Genomic DNA, 19,395 nt, shown 5'->3' with positions numbered 1-19,395 from the left:
TGGAGCTGCTCCCAGAGACTCCTGCTTGCTGTGCAAGAGGGAAAGGGGGGGCTAATGTCAGGGTGGTCCCCCTTCCCCCTGATCCTGCACCCCACTTACCCCTTTGCCATATAGAGCAGGGAGGGGACACTGATGGAGAGAGACAGAGAGAGCTTGGGGCAGCAGCTGCTGTCTCCACTTCCTGATTCCACTTAAAAAGGAAATGCACTTAAAAGTGGGTCAGCTTACTTAAAGGGGCAGTGTGCATCTGTCTCCCCCCCCCACACACACACACGGTGTGTGTCTGTCTCTATCTGCTGTTCGTGCTGCCTTGTGTGAAAGGCTACATTAACAACAGTGTGTTAACCTTGAGGGCTCAGCCGAGTGCTAGTTCATCATTTAGCAGCAAGGCATTCCCTGGGAAATATTTCTCCCTCTAACTTCACCACCTCAACCAAGCTTCACAATCATCATAGCTGTGAACAGCATTAAATTGTTTGTTTTAAAACATATACTGTGTGTATATCTATCTATATATTATATAGTTTTTTTGTCTGGTGAAAAATATTTCCCTGGAACCTAACCACCCCATTTACATTAATTCTTATGGGGAAATTGGATTCGCTTAACATTGTTTCACTTAGTCACATTTTTCAGGAACATAACTACAACGTTAAGTGAGGAGTTACTGTATAGCATGCAGATAACATTGGTATTCGGAAGATGAGTGGCAGTGGTGGAGGAGGTCTTGAAGTAGCATAATCAAGTGCCAAAGGAGAATAACAGAAGGATTCAACCAACAAAGTTGTAGGGAGCAATGGATAAAGTAGATTTAAACAGGATGGGGGATTTCTTACTGGACAAGCAAAGAAGGAAGGGGATCACTGTTCTAAGTGAGGAGGAGGAAGAGCTCACTGTGCTTCCTCATCTCTTCTTACTTAACCTCTTATTAGAGTTTGGATTTTTCCCTTTATAAATGTTCTATCATCTGTTTTGCTAAAAATCTTTTTATGCACTTTTGCCCAATTCTTTTTTTTTGTACATCTACTTTCTCCATTTATATCTTTCAAACCACTTTCCATATCTTTTCAGGTGTTGATCTGGACAATCATTTTTTAGCTATGCTAATTAGAATTTGACAAATTAACTGTGACAGATAAATTAAACACCCAAATTTAGACATTGTAACTGTCACGGTTCCTGAGATAACTGCACCTCTTTCCTAACATTGGTGCGCACCCCTCTTACATCTCTGACCTCTATCTGTTACCTTCATTGGGGCAGAGTCCTTTGACTTTCTCCCTCTAGACTTAGGCCTCCTTAGGCTATAGAGTCCTACAGTTCTTTGTGATTATCTCAGTAGTCCTGTTCTCTCAGTAACCAGCCTGCTTTCATAAAACAAAGTACTGTTTATTCAGAACAAAAGCATTACAGAGAAAACATATCTTAAAAACAGTGAACAAGTAATATGCAGACCTCTTGTAGGCAGTTCTCCACCTCCACATGGAGCCCCTGATAAGATAAACCCTTTCTACAGGATCTTTCTTTCTCTTGGTCACAGTTTCATGTCCGTTTCTGGATAGAGTGAGAATGACCCTTCTCCTAGGTAAGGGCTGTGTCCTTACCCAGTTTTAAGATTTTTGTTTGCCAGGCCTCCTTAACCAGGTCAAACCAATATCTTCCAGTGTGTGAACCTTCTTACGGACTTGTTGCCTGCATTAGGGATTTGCATTAATTATCGCCCAGTGACATTAGTTCCTATGCCAAACATCTTTTAGACACCCACTGAGCCAGAAATACAATCACTAGTCAGTCTATAAAGATAAACATAATACTTGAAAGTTTTTGAATATTTCAGGTGTCCATGGAATCTATCACATATCAATATAATACTGTATGATTAGCCTGTTTCCAGAGCATCACATCTGTCACAGTAAACGTCTAATGTCACAAACAAAGAAGTTAAAGGTGCAATAAAGTTAAACCTTGGGAAAGCTGCAGGTGAAGATTTAGGCCTAGATCCTCAGTGGTATTTAGTCTCCTAACTTTCTTTCAAATCAATGGAAGTTAGGAGCCTAAATACCTTTCGAGGTCCTGGGCCTAAGTCGCTGGGGAAGTGTTGAAAGCTTGCAATGAGACCACTGATGAATTAACCAACCTCCCAACAAAGCATAGAAGCAGGAAAAGCTTCCAGACAAATGATATTATAGTCAAAATATCAAATTAGGGTGACAAAGTATTGCAACAGCTGGTGAGGTGTTATATTCCTTTCAATGATTAGGTGAAGCCTTCCACAGTATCGTCTTGAGCAGAATAAAGGAAGAAGTTGTTGAGGCAAAGCTTAGGGAAGAGTTTCGACCAGATTTTCACCCTAAGAATAATAATCAAAGAAGGCATTGAATGGTAAAAACTACTTCTTATGAACTTCATAGATGCCAAGGAAGTATGTGATAGGCTTTGTTGCGATTCACTCTGGAACATCCTCAAGTGTTATGATACGCCAACAGAAACATCATCAAAGCTTTATATCAAGGTGCAGCAAGCACAGGTAAAGTAAGCACAGGCTTAAGTGAATGGTTCTGCATAGACTGTGGACAAGCAGGGATGCATTGTCTCACCTCTGCTGTTTGGCGCTGTCATAGACTTAATTATGAGGAAAAAAAAATGAGGACTGATCAAACAGAAGCATTGCATAACTCAACAGTATGCTGGAAGATCTACATTTTGTTGGCGACATGAGAACTAACATGCAAGTAAAGACTGAAAGACTGACCATTACACAAAAGAGATGGGTTTAAATATTAGTTAGGAAAAAAAAACAAATCTAATCAGAACCCCAGCAACTCCCAGCTCGAGCATTATTTCGGATGGCAAAGAAATACAAGTATTGAGTCAATTTACAAACCTTGGCAGTAATGTGCAAGCCATTGGATATGTCCAGAAGGAAATGATGTCATGAAATGGCAAGGTGGCATCTGTGTTCATCAGTTTAAACAAGATTTGATCATAGAAAATCTATAGTTTTAAAGACCAAACTACTTCAACTCCAGTTTTATTTCCATCTTAACACATGGATGTGAAAGCTGGAAAATCAGAGACAGCTAAAGTCCTTTGAACACAAATTCTTTTTAAAATTAATTCCATGTAATTTTCAGCAAATGTGAAGATTCATCATATTTCAGAAACCCCTTATTTTTAAAGTTATCCAGGAAAGATGGAAATATTTGGGACGTGTATTAAGAATGAAGCCAGAGCATCTGCCATGGCAAGCATGTCATTGGGCAGCTGCAAGAATACTCAAAAGCGGCTGACTGAAAGAATTTCTCCATCAAAAACTGAGAGGGAAAATTTTTATGGGGCTTATATGGGTGAGACAGGGATAGTTTAACTTTTTTTGTGCCCTAAATTATAGCTGATGCATGGGATGAATTTAGATTCAGAATTGAAATCTGGGCTTCAAAGTAGAAATAAGGTCACATCCAATTTGATTCCACGTTCTGGAATCTATATTACTTGCCATAAAAGTCAGCATTTGTTATGTGGTATTTGTCATAGTTTCAGGGTTGACTGTACCTTTGACCCACTACACTATGCTCTTCTTGAGGGCACCCCCTCAAGGTTCTAGGCTTCCCATCCATCACCTCTCTTGGTGCAGAGAATCATGTCTTTCTCCCTTCAGACCAGAGGTACAGGCTTGCAGTCCTTCCGCACTTCAGTGTGATTTCCCAGCAGGTCTGACTAGGGTCCGTCTCCTGTGCTTAACTCCTTCTCAAGAGACTATAACTGTACACCAGTTAGCAATCAGCCTTCACAAAGCAAGCTGCATCGATTCTTACGGCAAAAGCATTACAGATAAATCATGTATGTAAAAAGGAAAGAACCTATACACATACTAAATGCTTACCAGATATCACTCCCAACTCAAACGTAGGCCCTGGTAGGTGTCAGACTTTCAAACCTTACAAGTGAGTTTGCCCTGTTGGTTACAAGTTCATGTCAGTTTTTAGATCAGGAACCAGACCCTAACTGGTCAGTTCAGCTGTTTCTTTACACAGCTAAGGCCTGCAATATCCAGTCTGCTGGAACAGGTAGTCACCAGTCAATGGCTCTCTTTTCAGGGAGTTGCTTCAAAAGATTGGGTTTTTGCATAAGTGGAATTGTGGAATATATATTAACCGCACCCCTGGGATTCCCTAGGAAACCCATTTAACACTTCTTATCCCTAAAGTCTGTGCCTATCTGGCATATTTTTATATAGTTGTTTGAACTCCTTCACTTCCCACGTCTCCTATCTGTCACAGTGGTACAGTATTTAGTTTTATTGTGAACAATTTTGCAGCGTTCAGAAGATACCTAAATAGGAAGTTTTCCATAGGCAACATAACACTTCAGAAAATAAAAATTACTTTCCGTGGATTCCAGGATTCCTTCCAATATTACTTTTATGCTGCCACTTCCTTTCTTACTTTTTTTTCCCCCTATTGGATGGGCTAATTTTGACTCAAAACTGTAATACATTGTGGTTGTCATTTGACATTTGTTTTCCCTTTCTGATAAAGTTCTTTTGCATCTTTCATCACTTCAGTAAAAAATATCAAAGCTAGTTATCAAATGCTGAAAAACTGTTTACATTTATATTTTGGAAAACTGCTTTTCTATAGACCCCCAATCCTCCTCCAGTCAATCTCAATCTCAAACCATCAGCTCTTAAAATGTAAAGATTGCAGCAAATCCAAAAAACTCTGCCTACTTAGGGCCCAATTCTGCAAATCAAGCTCATGGGCATTCACTAACCTCAAGTGACATCTTCCCATGTGAGTGAAGGTTGCAGGATCAGGCACTATCTTTCTGAGTACTAAATTCCTTGAAGTCATTTCCAAATATTGAAGACTCAGTTTGTACCGAATATCTGCAACCATACAATCTTGGGCTAACTCTCCATACACCAATTTAAAAGATTAGCTTATACTGATTACTTTGTTAATTGGGATGATATTTGTTTTTAGTTAGGAAAATTTAAAAAAAAAACTCAGTTGATGATGAATACCACATGTTCACACATTATATTATGTTAACAGCAGCAATGCATGTATTGTAGCATCTTATCTGAGACTGATTTTAAGCTTTTGCTGTTTTATTGCTTGAATGTATGTGTTTCAGCCTCGTCCTTTCCTCTCTTTGACTGAGCTACATTTTGCCGGTTGGCTAATCTCTACGCCATATCATTTTTGCTCCTACTCTTTCCTTTCACTTTATTTTTTTCAGTTTGATAGTTATGGTACAGTAGTTCTAATTTAATGAGTAATTTTAATATTGTCTTTAAAATGAAATAATTTGTTTAAGGAATCCCTTTATGAAAAGTTGTAAGTAGAAACTGCTGGTTAGTTGCTTGGTTGGAGTGTGAAGGATGGAGAAATGGCTATCGAGAAGACAAAGATTTTGGTACTTACAAAAGTGAGACCTAAACATTTGCTACAGTATGAATTCTAAGGGTTTGTATGAATTCTCAGTCCAGCTCTGTTCATGCATCTCACTCTTAGTTTGTACTAACCCCTGCTGTTTTTATTTTATAACTCTCTTGAGCAGAGTCTGACAAGCCTGCCTGTAGCAGGGTGGTCCCTTGCTCCTGCCCTGAAGGGCTTAAAACAGCCCTGGGGGAGGGTTGTGGCTGGGAGCTACTAAGCTGGGCTGATTGGGAAGTGGCTGCAGCTGGGCTGTGCCCCAATCAGGCCACAGCTGGCCTGTATAAAGAGGCTGGGAGCCAGAAGCTCAGCAGTCTCCCTCTGCCTGTAGAGGGAGAAAGGCCTGGCTGCAGGGAGCTAGAGACAGGTTACCTGAGTGAAGCAGGGCTGGGGACAGGCAGAGGAGCTGGGGAGCTCCAGCCTGGAAAGCCCCAGGCTGCAGTCTAGCATAAGGCCAACAGGTATGGGGGGGTTGCAGAGGGCAGCCTAGGGGTAGGCCAAGGCAGTAGGTCTAAACCCAACCTTGCCAGTTATGAGTGGCTGATACAGCAGTCTGCCCCAGGGCGTGGAGCTAGATGATGACTGGCAGTAGCCTTATACTGAGGTGAGGTGGGAACAGTAGGTGGGTGTTCCATGGGGAGGGGAGACCGTAAGACTGAGGGGTTAGTGCCAGGGGGCAGCACCCCAGATAAGAGGGCACTGGGGTCCTGGGAGGGACATGGGGGCCAGAAAACAGGCAGATCACCAGCCTGCAGAGGGGACTCTGGAGCTGGAATGAGCTAATTCCCAGAAGTCACCAGCAGGAGGCGCCGCAGGGGTGAGTCTGCCCATCTACGTGCAGTGACTTTGGGCAAATGTCTGACCTCCCTCATTGTGACCTAAACTAGATTTTAAAGGTTAGTGTATTTGACCTACTCTTCCAGTCTGTTTTCAAACTAGCAGTGCTGGTATGCAATGTTTAAACAAATTAAGGGCCAGAGTCAGGCCTGGATTCAGTGGGTTGAAGTACTTAGAATACCCTGAAAGAACTCATTTACATGCACACTTCAGCTCTGATATCCTTTACTCTTGCTCCTGTTTTGAAGATGCATTTGCCCTATTAAATTCCCTTTTGTCTTGCTGCTTTGCAGAAATGCATTTCTGCTAAAGTCAATAGTGGTGCCTTTATTTCTTTCAATGGAAAGAATCTGAAATGTTGTCACTGTAAACCACTCTGAATTCACAAGTCTATACATATGAAAGGGACAAGTGCTGAAATAATCTCTGGGACTGTCAGACCATGTTACATTCATCTGTGTTTGTTGCCTTGCCATGTTTTCTTTAGAAGACTGTGGTTCTCAATGGGGGCATGCATATGTGACACCAAAATCAACCCCTACAGTGCTTTCTACGTTACTTCCAGGAACTTATATGGGGAATACAGTTTTGTATATTTTTTCTATAACAGGCTACACCTTTCAGGAGGATCTTTTCATCTTCAAAGTGATGTACAGTTTCAGACCCTGCGAGTGAAGTATTATTCCCATTTTGCCAGGCAGGAAGTTAAAACAAGTTGTGACAAACAGGGCCTCAGAAGGCATTTATGTCAGAGCCAGGGTTACGGAAGACAGGAGTTCCAGTTCTAGACTGAGGCCCTGACATTTGCTAAACAGTTCTGGTAATGGACATACTTTAGGTAGAAATACATTAGGAACCTTTCAGAAATATAAAGATGCCTAAATTACCTGGAGCAATTATACTGTAAAAATGGAGCATATACACAGATTATAGTCCGATTTAATCTCTGTACTAAAGTAGTTACCTTGGCAACTATTATATTGCAGGAGACTTGGGTAATTAGTAAGTAACACACCGACTAAAGTCTAACAGGTGGAATACAACACTTTGCCAATGTGTTTCATAAGAACTAAGCATAAAGTGGCATATACACTTGTTGTTGTCAGTTTAAGAAAAAATATGCCAAAAGCAACACTACATCCGAGGAACATTTTGTTTTAAATGCATTAGTGTGCCTTTTAATATAGCAGTCTGTGCAGTATTGTATACACTATACCAGCAGTCATTGAAGCAACATGACATGCGTGGGCATAATTTAGACAACGTTGTTTGTCTCAATCTATAAGCCTTCTGTCTAAAACATATTAATAATCCTTATTAGTACAAGTGTGCAATTGTATACTACTGAAGTTCCCTCTTCAAGCCTACAACCACCACAGATTTGTTAGATTAAGGGCTTGTCTCCATGGTGCCACACTATGCTTTTCAGAGTGTGTCTTGTAGAATGCACATGTTAGAGTACTCTGCAACTGCCCCATGTAGACCCTCCTGGCACAAACTAAAAGATACCTACTATGCATTAACATAGTCCTGTTTGAAATGGGACTACATCAATGCAAACTAGATACCTTTATTTCATGCCAGCAAGGCTTACCTAGGTCAGTGAGAGCAATCTGTAGTTCACACACGTGTAGAGCACACTGCAGCATTGTGTAGATTAGCCCTAAGGCTCTGATTTTTAAATTACATCTTATATGAACAGATGCATAAAAAGTTAGTTTTATAGCCTTAATATGTGCTTGTGTGACAGGGTCCAGCAAGACTTCTCTGCCCTCTGCTGGAGGCATCAGTGTCTTGCCACTCCCTGCTAAAGAAAATCTGCTCTGGCTGGGCTGCCAACACGATTTACTCCTCCAAAGAATTAGAAAGGCAATGTAGATTGGTGGAGATGCTGACTAAGAAGGCTTGCCTGCTCACTCTCAGGGTGAGTGTTGGGTGAGCCTGGGACAGAGGAGGAGATGCTCAGTGCTGGCTCTGAGGTTCAGAAATACAAAAATTAGGGTTGCATGCTGTCATAAACAGATAGCTAAGGGTTAATGTCTTTTTCACCTGAAGCACCTGACCAGAGGACCAATCAGGAAACCGGATTTTTTCAACTCTGGGTGGAGGGAAGGTTGTGTCTGAAGTCTGTTTTCTTCTGCCTGCTTTTCTCTGAGCTTTGGAGAAGTAGTTTCTGCTTTCTAATCTTCTGTTTCCAAGTTGTGAGTGCCAAAGAGTTTGTTTCTTTTGTATTTACATGTCTATAGTTGCTGGAGTGCTTTGATTTGTATTCTTTTTGAATAAGGCTGTTTATTCAATATTCTTTTAAGCAATTGACCTTGTATTTGTCACCTTAATACAGAGAGACCATTTGTATGTATTTTTTCTTTCTTTTTATATAAAGCTTTCTTTTTAAGATCTGTTGGAGTTTTCTTTACTGGGAAACTTCAGGGAAATTGAGTCTGTACTCACCAGGGAATTGGTGGGAGGAAGAAGTCAGAGGGAGGTCTGTGTGTGTTGGATTTGTTCGCCTGACTTTGCATTCCCTCTGGGTGAAGAGGAAAGTGCTTCTGTTTCCAGGACTGGAATTACAGAGGGTGGATTCCCTCTGCTTAGATTCACGGAGGGTGCTTCTGTGTATCTCTCCAGGAGCACCTGGAGGGGGGAAGGGAAAAAGGATTATTTCCCTTTGTTGTGAGACTCAAGGGATTTGGGTCTTGGGGTCCCCAGGGAAGGTTTTTCAGGGGGACCAGAGTGCCCCAAAACACTCTAATCTTTTGGGTGGTGGCAGCAGTACCAAGTCCAAGCTGGTAACTAAGCTTGGAGGTTTTCATGCTAACCCCCATATTTTGGACGCTAAGGTCCAAATCTGGGACTAAGGTTTGACACATGCACAACCATTTTGCCCCTTGTATTTTTGAATTCGATATGGTCTTAAAATGTATGTTCATCACATACCATTTCTAATTTCACACAATGTACTGTTTTCCCAACAAACTTAAATCTGTGTGTATCTTTTGAGTACTGTGCACATTATTCAAGAATCTGAGTAGTGATACATGAAAAGTAAAGTAAATGTTTATACCTGATTCAGATTCTATCTAGGAGCAGAGATTAATGTGTATGAGAATTAAATAGATGGCATCGTAACCATTTAAATGTGTAGCTAAATTACCTTGATTAGTTGCTATTTCAGCCCCTGAAGGCAACCTAAGATTGTGCTGCTGTTGCAGAATACACACACACAACCCCCCCTATACCCTGTAGGTGTCTTGTATATATACACGTTCAAGGTGTGATGGAATATACCCTGCACCGGCTCTAAAAGGGCTGAGGTAAACAAGGTGGACCCATTAGCAAGCTAGGGGAATTAAAGGTGAGAGTAAAGCCCTAATTATGAGGAACTCTCCTGAGCAGAGGTGGGCAGGACTAGCATAAAGACAGGAAGCTGGCAGCAGCAAGGGGTTGCTTGGAGGAAGTTTGCGGTCACCCTCTGTTTAGTAGAGAGAGAAGGAGAACACAAGGAAAAAACAGTACCCTGAGAGCCTGATTCAGAGGAAGGGTGTACCCTGAAGATAGTGGGGTGGAGAAGAGCCTGTGGGATGGGACATGGGGGTAGTGAATTAGCAGCAAAGCTGGGGACTTAACAGACCTTGGCTCCATGTTGTAGGGTCTCTGGGCTGGAACTCAGGGTCGAGGGCTAGGGAAGTGGCACCGGTGGGGCAGTGAATGGAAGGCTGCCTGAGTCACTGCAGGGGTGACAGGGTTAGGATACCAGGCATGAGACTGCTGGATGCCCCTTGAACAGGACAGATTTTGAAGGACTCTACCATGGAAGGAGGGAAACACTGAGTGACCTCGCCAGAGGGCCAAATCACTAAGAGGGAGCAACAGTTAATGAAGTGAGAGTAGGGCTGTGGACTGAGGGTGAGAGACAGAGAAACGGCATGCAACCACAGGAAGAGGCATTGGTCTCATGGAGTGAATCCCCAGAACAGCCAGGAGGCACCATTCCAGCAGTGAGCAGAGCACACATGTGGGTATTGATAAAGTTATTACAATGTATTAAAGAGAAGACAATGTATCAAGAATTGGTATTTTGAGAGTAAAAGCAATATAAACACATCAGTGTCTAATCCTGCATAGTGTGAATGTCTACTGTGAGCAGGGCTGTGCAACACATCTGCTCTTTCATAGTCTGCTCTGGCTTGGCTACCCACTGTTTGAGACTTACACCTGTCTTATTTTGAAGCCTCTGGACTGCTGACTCCCAAGATAGATAATCTAGTTTTAAGGTTTGAAACTGTGTGAATGTAATTTACACTCTTACACTTCCACTGAAGAATGCATCCCATTATGTCATACAAACATGTGACGTTGTTCTTGCTGGCATATTGGAGAGATCATATCTTAGCATCAATACGATGCTGTGAATTTATTGTGGGTGATAACAGTATCCACTCACTTATACACAGTCTGTTTCAGAATTTCTAGAAAGGCAACTGAAACAACAAAATTGTCATCAAGAAATACAGTAATAAACTGTGCTATAAAAATACTGAGGATTTGCAGTGCAGATCTGGATTTTATTCCCGTGAGCATTAGAATAAAAACCTAGACATTTGCTGATTTAATGCCCACTTCCTCTTAAGAAGTCGTAGCTTCATGCTACCCTAAATCACAAACTACAGCATCTCTTGCCACAATGAATCTCACTGAGACTTTGCTCCTATCTTGCTCACACATTGCCCACCTGCAATAAATTGTGCTTCAAATTGAAAGTGTATATAAGGTAACATGCACCCACCATTCTCGCCCTACTATTGAGGCTGAACGAACTACTAGAGAATGACTTTAAGTCACACAGCATCTCAGAACTGCCCTATTGAAAGTAAATTGAAACTACCATGTAGAAAAATATAAGTTCCCAGATAATAATTTTAACTTCATTCAGGTCAAGCTTGTATGACTGTCTACACATTTCCATGGTCTTTCAGTTTCTAGAGACAGTTTATCCTACTAATATCTGAAAGGTAGCAATCAGTGTGAGTAGGCTCTGAAAATGTGTATGAATTCTTTCACATACATGACAGCTTGTTTTGAGCAAGAGATGCAGGTGAATGCAGATAGACACATGGATGGATTTAAGCACGAGGCCACAACTCTATTAATGCTCTATTACATACCAGGCATTTAAGTGGGACCAGTGCAGGGTTACAGGGCTCCCGGCATTTAACCTCTAACTTGAATTAGACTCTCCTCAGCTTATCCCTCGGATTCTGCTCATTCTTCTTCTGAATCCTCTTTACCCTGATACCCATGAGGGGCACAGAGGGTATGAAAAAAGGGGGACCTTTATGCACAAGCTTCAGATCTCCCTTCTCCAGCAGAGACAAGGCCCACCAGCAAAATCCCAGGTCTTAATCTCTCTCTTATTTCCCTTTGGGAGCAAGCCCTTTTTGGCTGTTATCTGCAGTGGACACTTAAGTGCCAGCAATTAGGTTGCTCTCATCCTCCACTGCCCAGTACCTGTTTTCTGCCTGATCCAATCCCCAGTTGCCATTGTACATCGTCATGGGAAATTCATTTACAGATTACTCACATTCCTTCCCCTGCATCGAGCTTGCCTGTGCTCCACTACCGGGCTGACTGGGCTGTGGTGGAGTCTCAGATTGGTCCTAGCTCACGGCATAGCTAGAAAGTTGCATGTCCCCCATCTCCTCCTCATCCTCACTGTTCACATCGGGAATCTGTGTCTCAGGCACCTCAGAGGTATCCACAGTGGTGTGGTGGTGGAGTTTCTGCCAAGTATGGCATGCAGCTCTTTGTTAAATCATAAGGTCTTAAACTTTGCACCAGATTGACTGTTGGCCTCCCTAGCCTTCTGAGATGCATGCCGCAATTTCTTTGCTTGCATACAGCACTGTTGCTGATCCCTCTCGTACTCTCTTGCATCCCCTGTCCACATTTCTACATCTAGTCCACGGCTGTGCCTGCACAGCCTCTTCTTCCCACAGCCCAGAAGATCTAGTATTGCCTGTCAACTCCAGAATGGAGCATGCCTGGAGCGTGTAGCAAACATGGGCAGCTAGGCAGTTGCACACAACAATGGAGAGCTGCTAGGTGTGTTGCCAAGCTGGACAATCATGAAAAGGTATTTCAAATAATCACAGGGTTTTAAAGGCGGGGAATAGGGAGCTTCCAGTCTCCGTGACCCCTGGGCAGTGGAGTTCACAATCTTAACTAGAGCAGTTGGTATAGGGAATTATAGGACAGCTGCTGGAGGATATAGGTTCAACATAGGTAAGACAGTATCTACACTTCACTGCATTGACCTCAGTACGAGTGACTGTAGCTCAACGTGCTAGGTGAGGTGATGTTACTGTGTTGCCATAATGGGGTGCTTATATTGGTGTGAAACAAATGTAACTATAGACACATGGACAACTAGGTCAATGGAAGGCACCTTACATCAGGGCCACCCAGAGGATTCAGGGGGCCTGGGGCAAAGTGGGGGAGCTGCGGTGCTTGTACTCACCCGGCGGCAGTCCAGGTCTTTGGCAGCATTTCGGTGGCAGGGGCCCTTCAGTCACTCTATGTCTTTGGCAGCACTGAAGGGCCCCCTGCCACCGAAGACCCGGACCGCCGCCGGCCCTGGGCCTGGGGCAAATTGCCTCACTTGCCCCCCCGGGCAGCCCTGCCTTATGTTGACCTAATGTATGGACTACGCCTTATTTTCTACTTACAATAGGCATATATTTTCTAGTAATACTTTAACATGGAGGGACAAAACAGCAAATCTTAGAATTTTCAAAACTACTTCAGCCCAATTCACACTTGCTCTACGCATAAGGTAGTCTAATGTAAGTAACCAAACATCACTTCTGAATTTGGCTCTTAATGTGCATATGCAATGTGTAATATTTTACACTTATACACACAGATTTTACATTTTTCTGGTTTCTATTATAACTCCTTATTTTCCATTTATTTGAGTTTTTAATATGTAGATCTTTTGGGATGAAGTTTCTATATTTGGTGTCTGCCTGAAGTAGAAATCTGATTATTTTGAAGAAAATCTGCAGCCATTTTTCTGTGTTGGAAAATATTCTAGCTGTATTTTTAGAACTGGCTCCAGCAGAAGTCACTAAATTTCAAAACCTGAACACTGTCCTCATTGAAGCATTATCGGTGTTGGAGACTTAGGCCCTGTGTCATAAACAGATAGTTAAAGGTTAATGTCTCTTTTACCTGTAAAAGGTTAACAAACAGGGAACCAAAACACCTGAGCAGAGGACCAATCAGGAAACAAGATACTTTCAAATCTTGGTGGAGGGAAGCCTTTGATTGTGTTTTTTGGGTTTTGCGTTGTTCTCTCTGGGTCCTGAAAGGGACTAGACGTGCAACCAGGTTTCTTGCCAATCTCCCTGCTACAGTCTCTTATATATTCAGAATAGTGAGTATTAAGTAGAAAGGCAGTTATAGTCTTCTGATTGTTTTCTGTATTACAAATGTGTAGTTTGCTGGAAGTATTTTAAATTGTATTTTGCTGGGGGGAGGCTTCTCTCTCGTGTCTATAAACTGAAAGATCCTGTAACTTTTACCCTCTAAATTACAGAGACAACTTTTACTTTTTTTTCTTTATTAAAAGTTTTGCTTTTTAAGACCTGTTTGATTTTTTCCCCTTGTTGAGGCTCAAGGGAATTGAGTCTGTACTTACCAGGGAATTGGTGAGGGACAGGGAGAGAGAAGGCAGAGGGGAAGGGTGGAATCCCTTTGTTTTAGATTCACAGAGCTTGAATCTGTCTATCTTCCAGGGTAACCCAGGGAGGGGAAGCCTGGGAGAGGCAACGGTGAGGGAAAGTGTTTACTTTCCTTGTGTTAAGATCCAGAGGCTTTGGGTCTTGGGGGTCCCCGGGTAAGGTTTTGGGGGGACCAGAGTGTACCAGGCACTGGAATTCCTGGTTGGTGGCAGCGTATCAGATCTAAGCAGGTAATTAAGCTTAGAGGAATTTTTGGACTCTAAGGTTCAGATTGGGGAAAATACCTTCATTTTTTGTTTCCACACTTTGCATTGTTTCAGTCGTGTGACTTCAGCATTACTTAAAGGAATTTTTATTAAATATAAATCCTTCATTGCAGTCCTGTGTAAGTATTAGTGCCTGTATCTTGTGTAACAGCAGTTTTGGATGTTGAAGAAATACAAGACTGGATCCATTGTGTACACAGAATGTACTATAGTTGTCTCATGCAAGTATATTTCAACATACATTTGACATAGTAAATAGATGTGAAAAACAATACTTGAAAAGCTCTTTTGCTTGAACTTTGATTTATAAAGGAAAATTCTGCTAATTCCAGTGGTATAAGACTAGTGACTTCTAATTCAATTGCTTGTGCATAAAGATGTAACATGGGATCATAGGATGGAAAAAGGGTACTCTTGCCTCAGCTGAATCAGACAAAATACAGTGCTTAAGCTGTTGACTAATACATGACATGACTGCTGCCAAGATTATGCTGCTCATTTATAAAGGTTGGAGATGACTCAAAGGCAGCACATGTTTCACATTAGTGCCCAGAGGCAATTACTGTTTACATCATGACAATGTCAATTATCACCTAAAGCACTTCTGCAAGGAATAAAATGTTACTGACAAGGATATAATTATTTGGCCATTTGCTTCTTTACTACTTCAAATGTCGGTGTCTGAGTTGTTTCTCTAGTGATGTTTATATGGCCATATTTTCTCTCGGCTAAAATGATATGAAAACTACAGTCTCTTCCCACTTCAGTATTGAGGAAGTATGTTGTTTAAAGCAAAACCTTTTCCTGTGTGACCTTTGATACTGAGCTAGATTTGGGGGGGATTTTCATGGTCTGAGATTAGCTTCCATACAGTTACATTTTATTTTAAATTCACATGTTAACATGGCTTAGCCCACCCCAACAGTTGTGCTAAAGAGTCAAGGACTTTGGAAGTCAATATTAGAGCCATTGCTGAAAGCCAGTCATTAGTAGTGCCATTTGGATGGAATAGAAAATAGTAATATAAAATTTCAGTGTTGCTCATTACTGTCAGCATGGAGAGGCACTAAATAGTGGAAGAATCCAAAGTTGTAATCCTGGATGTAGCCGTAGGTCTCCAAGACAACATGAGTTTCCAGTGCTGCATAAGAAAGCTGTAAATGTGCTCACAGTTCCTACTATGGACTTCCAGCTGTGTCAGCTTCTGGACTATTAATATTATGTGCAATTATGTACATTCTAAACTCAGCCTTTTTATCAGCTTAGTTCCCAAGCATCACACACAACACCCCACTAGAACTGCTGCTAATTGGTGCTATTGTTGACATTGCTGACAGTGGTATTGAGGAACCAGTGGGCAGGGAGTCTAAATTCATCTCACTCCCAGAAGTGGATCTCTAGATCAGAATTGTGGCACATTGGCATGGTGTGGTGATGTTGTAAAAAGTTACACTCTATTTGCTGGTTATTCTGTGTATAGAGAATTCTGTTTTCCAGGGATGTTAATCTGGTACCTCTTACAATAAGTACATTTTGAACAAAGGTGATACCTTTACTTACTTGATTCCTGATTTAGGAATCATATTAGTGATTCATATAATGTAGAACTTGGAAGGGGAGTAAGCTTATTAATAAAGTATTTCTCACCCTCCTTGGATCTTTCTGCCCGCAGACAGAATCCATCTAGCTTCCAGGTTAAGCTGGTCAAAAATTTTCCGATGGAATGTTTCCCATCCAAAAACGACAGTTAATTGAAACACAAACTTTCCAAGGGAACATGTTTCGACAAAATTTCATCAATCGACAATTGAATATAAATTGGTCCAATAAAAGATATTACCTCACCCACTTTTGTCTCTAATATCCTGGGATCAACATGGATACAATAACACTGCATAAAAATTAATAGAGTTTAACAAGGTTGAAAAATCCATTTTGGTGGTTTTGGAATGGAATACTATTTTTCATTTCAAACTTTATTTTTATTAAAATGTCAAAATTGAAACAAAACATCTACGGACAATTTTTTTGAAAACATTTTTCAGTGGTAAACTTCAATTTTTTGTTTTTATTCCAATTCAGAATTAAATAAATCTTGAAATTGTGGAATATTTTGCAAACAGAAATTCCAGTTCTTGCACAGCTCAATTTCAGGATGCAAATAAGTTTTTTGGGTTTTTTTTTTTGTTTTGTTTTTTTTTTTCCAGTTTCCTAGTCTTTTACACAATGGAAAATTATTTGGCTTAGTCAGATCCTTTCCCTTCTTTGCAGCCACATTCTCGAAGGAAAGGGAGAGTAAAGCAAATAATGGGGGATGGAGAGATGAAGTTTAAAAATCTCACTACTCAAGAGAGATTCCAGCTCTTAAACAGGCAGGAGTTCTCACTTCAAATCTACAGAATTTTTCCAGTTTGAACTGCCAATGCTGAACTTACGCATGCTGCTTGCTGGAACACACGAAGCAATGCTGAATATATATTCTATGCTTATATTGAATTTCTTGACAGCTTCATATGAATTTTACATGCAATTTCTGCACAACAGAAAGCAATGTCAAGCAATGGAGTGATTTGCAACAAAATATTGCTTATTGACAGTGGTTCTTAAAGTTGCAAGATATGTTTTTATCACCTCCCATAATAAGGCTGAACACCTAATTATTACATGCATAATAGTCTGAGCTGAGTCATTCCTACAGCTGTTTCTCTTTCTGAATGTAGATAATTGGTAAAAGTAGCAATCATAGCTCTTGTTAAAATGGAAAATACCAAATTGCTCTGAGAATCGCCATGAAATAAATTTGAGTTAGAATGTCTTTTTTAGAAAGGCCCAAGTAAGCTAATCTGTTTGCTGGAAAGCTAGTATACCAGCCACTCCCGTCCACTTGTAGCAGAAGAACCAAACTGCAATAGCTCCAAAATGAACCAGCAAGGGCTGCAACTGGACCTTCAGCCATTAGGACATACAAAAGATTTGATCTGTCCCAGGTCACTGAATGTAGATGAAATTCCACTTTTACTTTGTTTTACTCTGCTCAGTTTATCTACATTGGGCAACTTTTGCAAAACTGATTTATAAGAAAGTTAATGTTAAGGATGATTGTTGCTGGCGTGAAAAATTAAACACTTATTTGATAACAATTTGATATAATTTGCATTATAAGGTTTTACAGGACAAAGAAAGTAGTCCAGATACAGAGTATGTATTTGTTCTCTGTATTCTTTTAAAAAGATAAAATTGACCAGTTTTATCTAGTTTTTAGTGAGTTGGCCAGAGCCCAGAAATTAGATGGAAGAAAAGCTTGAGTTAATTTAATTTAAATAATGCAGGAACACATGGTATAACCTATTCTTCAAAACAGTGCCAGACATTAATTAGTGGAGTTGACAGTTTAAGGATATAGCCCTGTTGGAAAGCCTGATTATTAATACATAAAGAAGGGGAGAAGAATATGATCATTTCTAATTGTTACCCTTGACTGTTTTAAAGATTGTGAGAAGAGATCCCTGTTTACAGGGACCTCCAAGATTTTAAGAAATTATGTAGTTTTTACCAAGACACGTAGTACTATAGGTCTATGTCTGCACTGCAATTAAAAACCTGTGGCTGGCCCATGCCAGCTGACTTGGACTTGGGATAAGGGGCTGTTTAATTGCAGTTAGTCTGGGTGATCTAGAACCTGGGAGAACTTCAAGTCCAGTAGTTGCCCTTTATATTATTTACAACTGTCTCCTTGTTATTGAGAGATCCTGCTATAGCCAGTTTGCCTGAGTATGTCATAGATTGTGTACATCTAAACAAGTTCCTTTGGATGTTATCACCTTTAAGATTATACTTATTCAGAAACTTGTAGTTTTCTTAATTTTTTTCCAAACTTCATATATTTACAATACTTAAATTGAGTCTTTGTGCCAAACAAGCTGATTCCTAACTAAAGCTGGGTCATAGAACATAAGCCATTTTAGTTAAATTAAATGATAGTCTTGATTCCTTTGCCCACCTTAATAAGATGGGTGAACAGTAGAGAAATACTCTTGTGTACTTTATACATAAACATTCAAATAAGTTTTGCATAAATATTATTTGACCATCTCTATCATTCCAATTTTTTGGTTACTTTATTGACCTTTGAATTTCTGGGCTACAACTGGAATTGGTAATGTAGCAGCCAAAATACCATGAGAAATCTTCTCTGTGGTGTTATAGGCCAACTGGAATAGAAAAACAGTAGAAACCTTACTCAAAAGCCTTACCATGTGAATTTCCAAGCCCAGATCTTTTATTTGAATAATAATGGAAAAAAAATAAAATAAAACCCCCAAAACCTAGTAATGTGAATGTAGCTGAGTCAACAACCATCTCCCGTGAGCATCTCCTTATAGCTGAAAAATGCCTACAGTCACTTCATTTTGAAACGGAGTGGCACCCACCTTTCAGGAACACCCTCCTTCTGGTTGGGTGTGAGCCTGCTTTTCTTTGAGTTCTTACAATAAGGTGGCACCCGCCTCTCGTGAGCACCCCCATGCCCAACGGCTGTTTGGTGGGTCTTCGGTAACTCAACCCTCTGGTGGAATCTCACTATCTCCCCTTCTGAGGTATATAGTCACTAGTTCTTTCTCTCAGCCCTGGTATGGGGCTGTAGCATGAAGGCTTCCTTCCCAGAGGCACTGCCTTCTTTAACAGCCCAACGAGGGGCCCATCTTGGTACCCTCAGTTAGTGTCCTTTCAGCAGCCTTTCTTGGGCTCAGTCTTCAACCAGAGTCTATCACAGTACTCTCTGGTCTGGCTGGGTTCTTGGCTGAGTCCCCTGGGCTCAGTCTGTCCGCATTGACCTGTCCATGTCCTGCTAATTTTCCAGCCAGGCAGGCACCTGGTCTTTGGCAGCCTTCCCTCTGCTCAGTCCTGCCTGTAGTAAACTGTCTGCAGGCCTGCTGTTGTTCCAACCAGCCAGGCACCTAGGTCACCCTCTTCAAGCTCCAGGCAGTAACTGACTGCTCTGTCTCTGCTGCTTCTTTTTATAGGCCCCTTCTGGCCCCTGATTGGTTGCTCCAGCAGCCCCTGTAGGCTGCCTGTAGGACTTCTCCTCTGTTCTTTTCTGGGGTGGGGTAA

Source organism: Gopherus evgoodei, chromosome 7 (genome assembly GCF_007399415.2).
Source record: "Gopherus evgoodei ecotype Sinaloan lineage chromosome 7, rGopEvg1_v1.p, whole genome shotgun sequence".
Lineage (NCBI taxonomy): Eukaryota > Metazoa > Chordata > Testudines > Testudinidae > Gopherus > Gopherus evgoodei.
The sequence above is the reverse complement of the archived record's forward strand: the minus strand, read 5'-3'. Positions refer to the sequence as shown.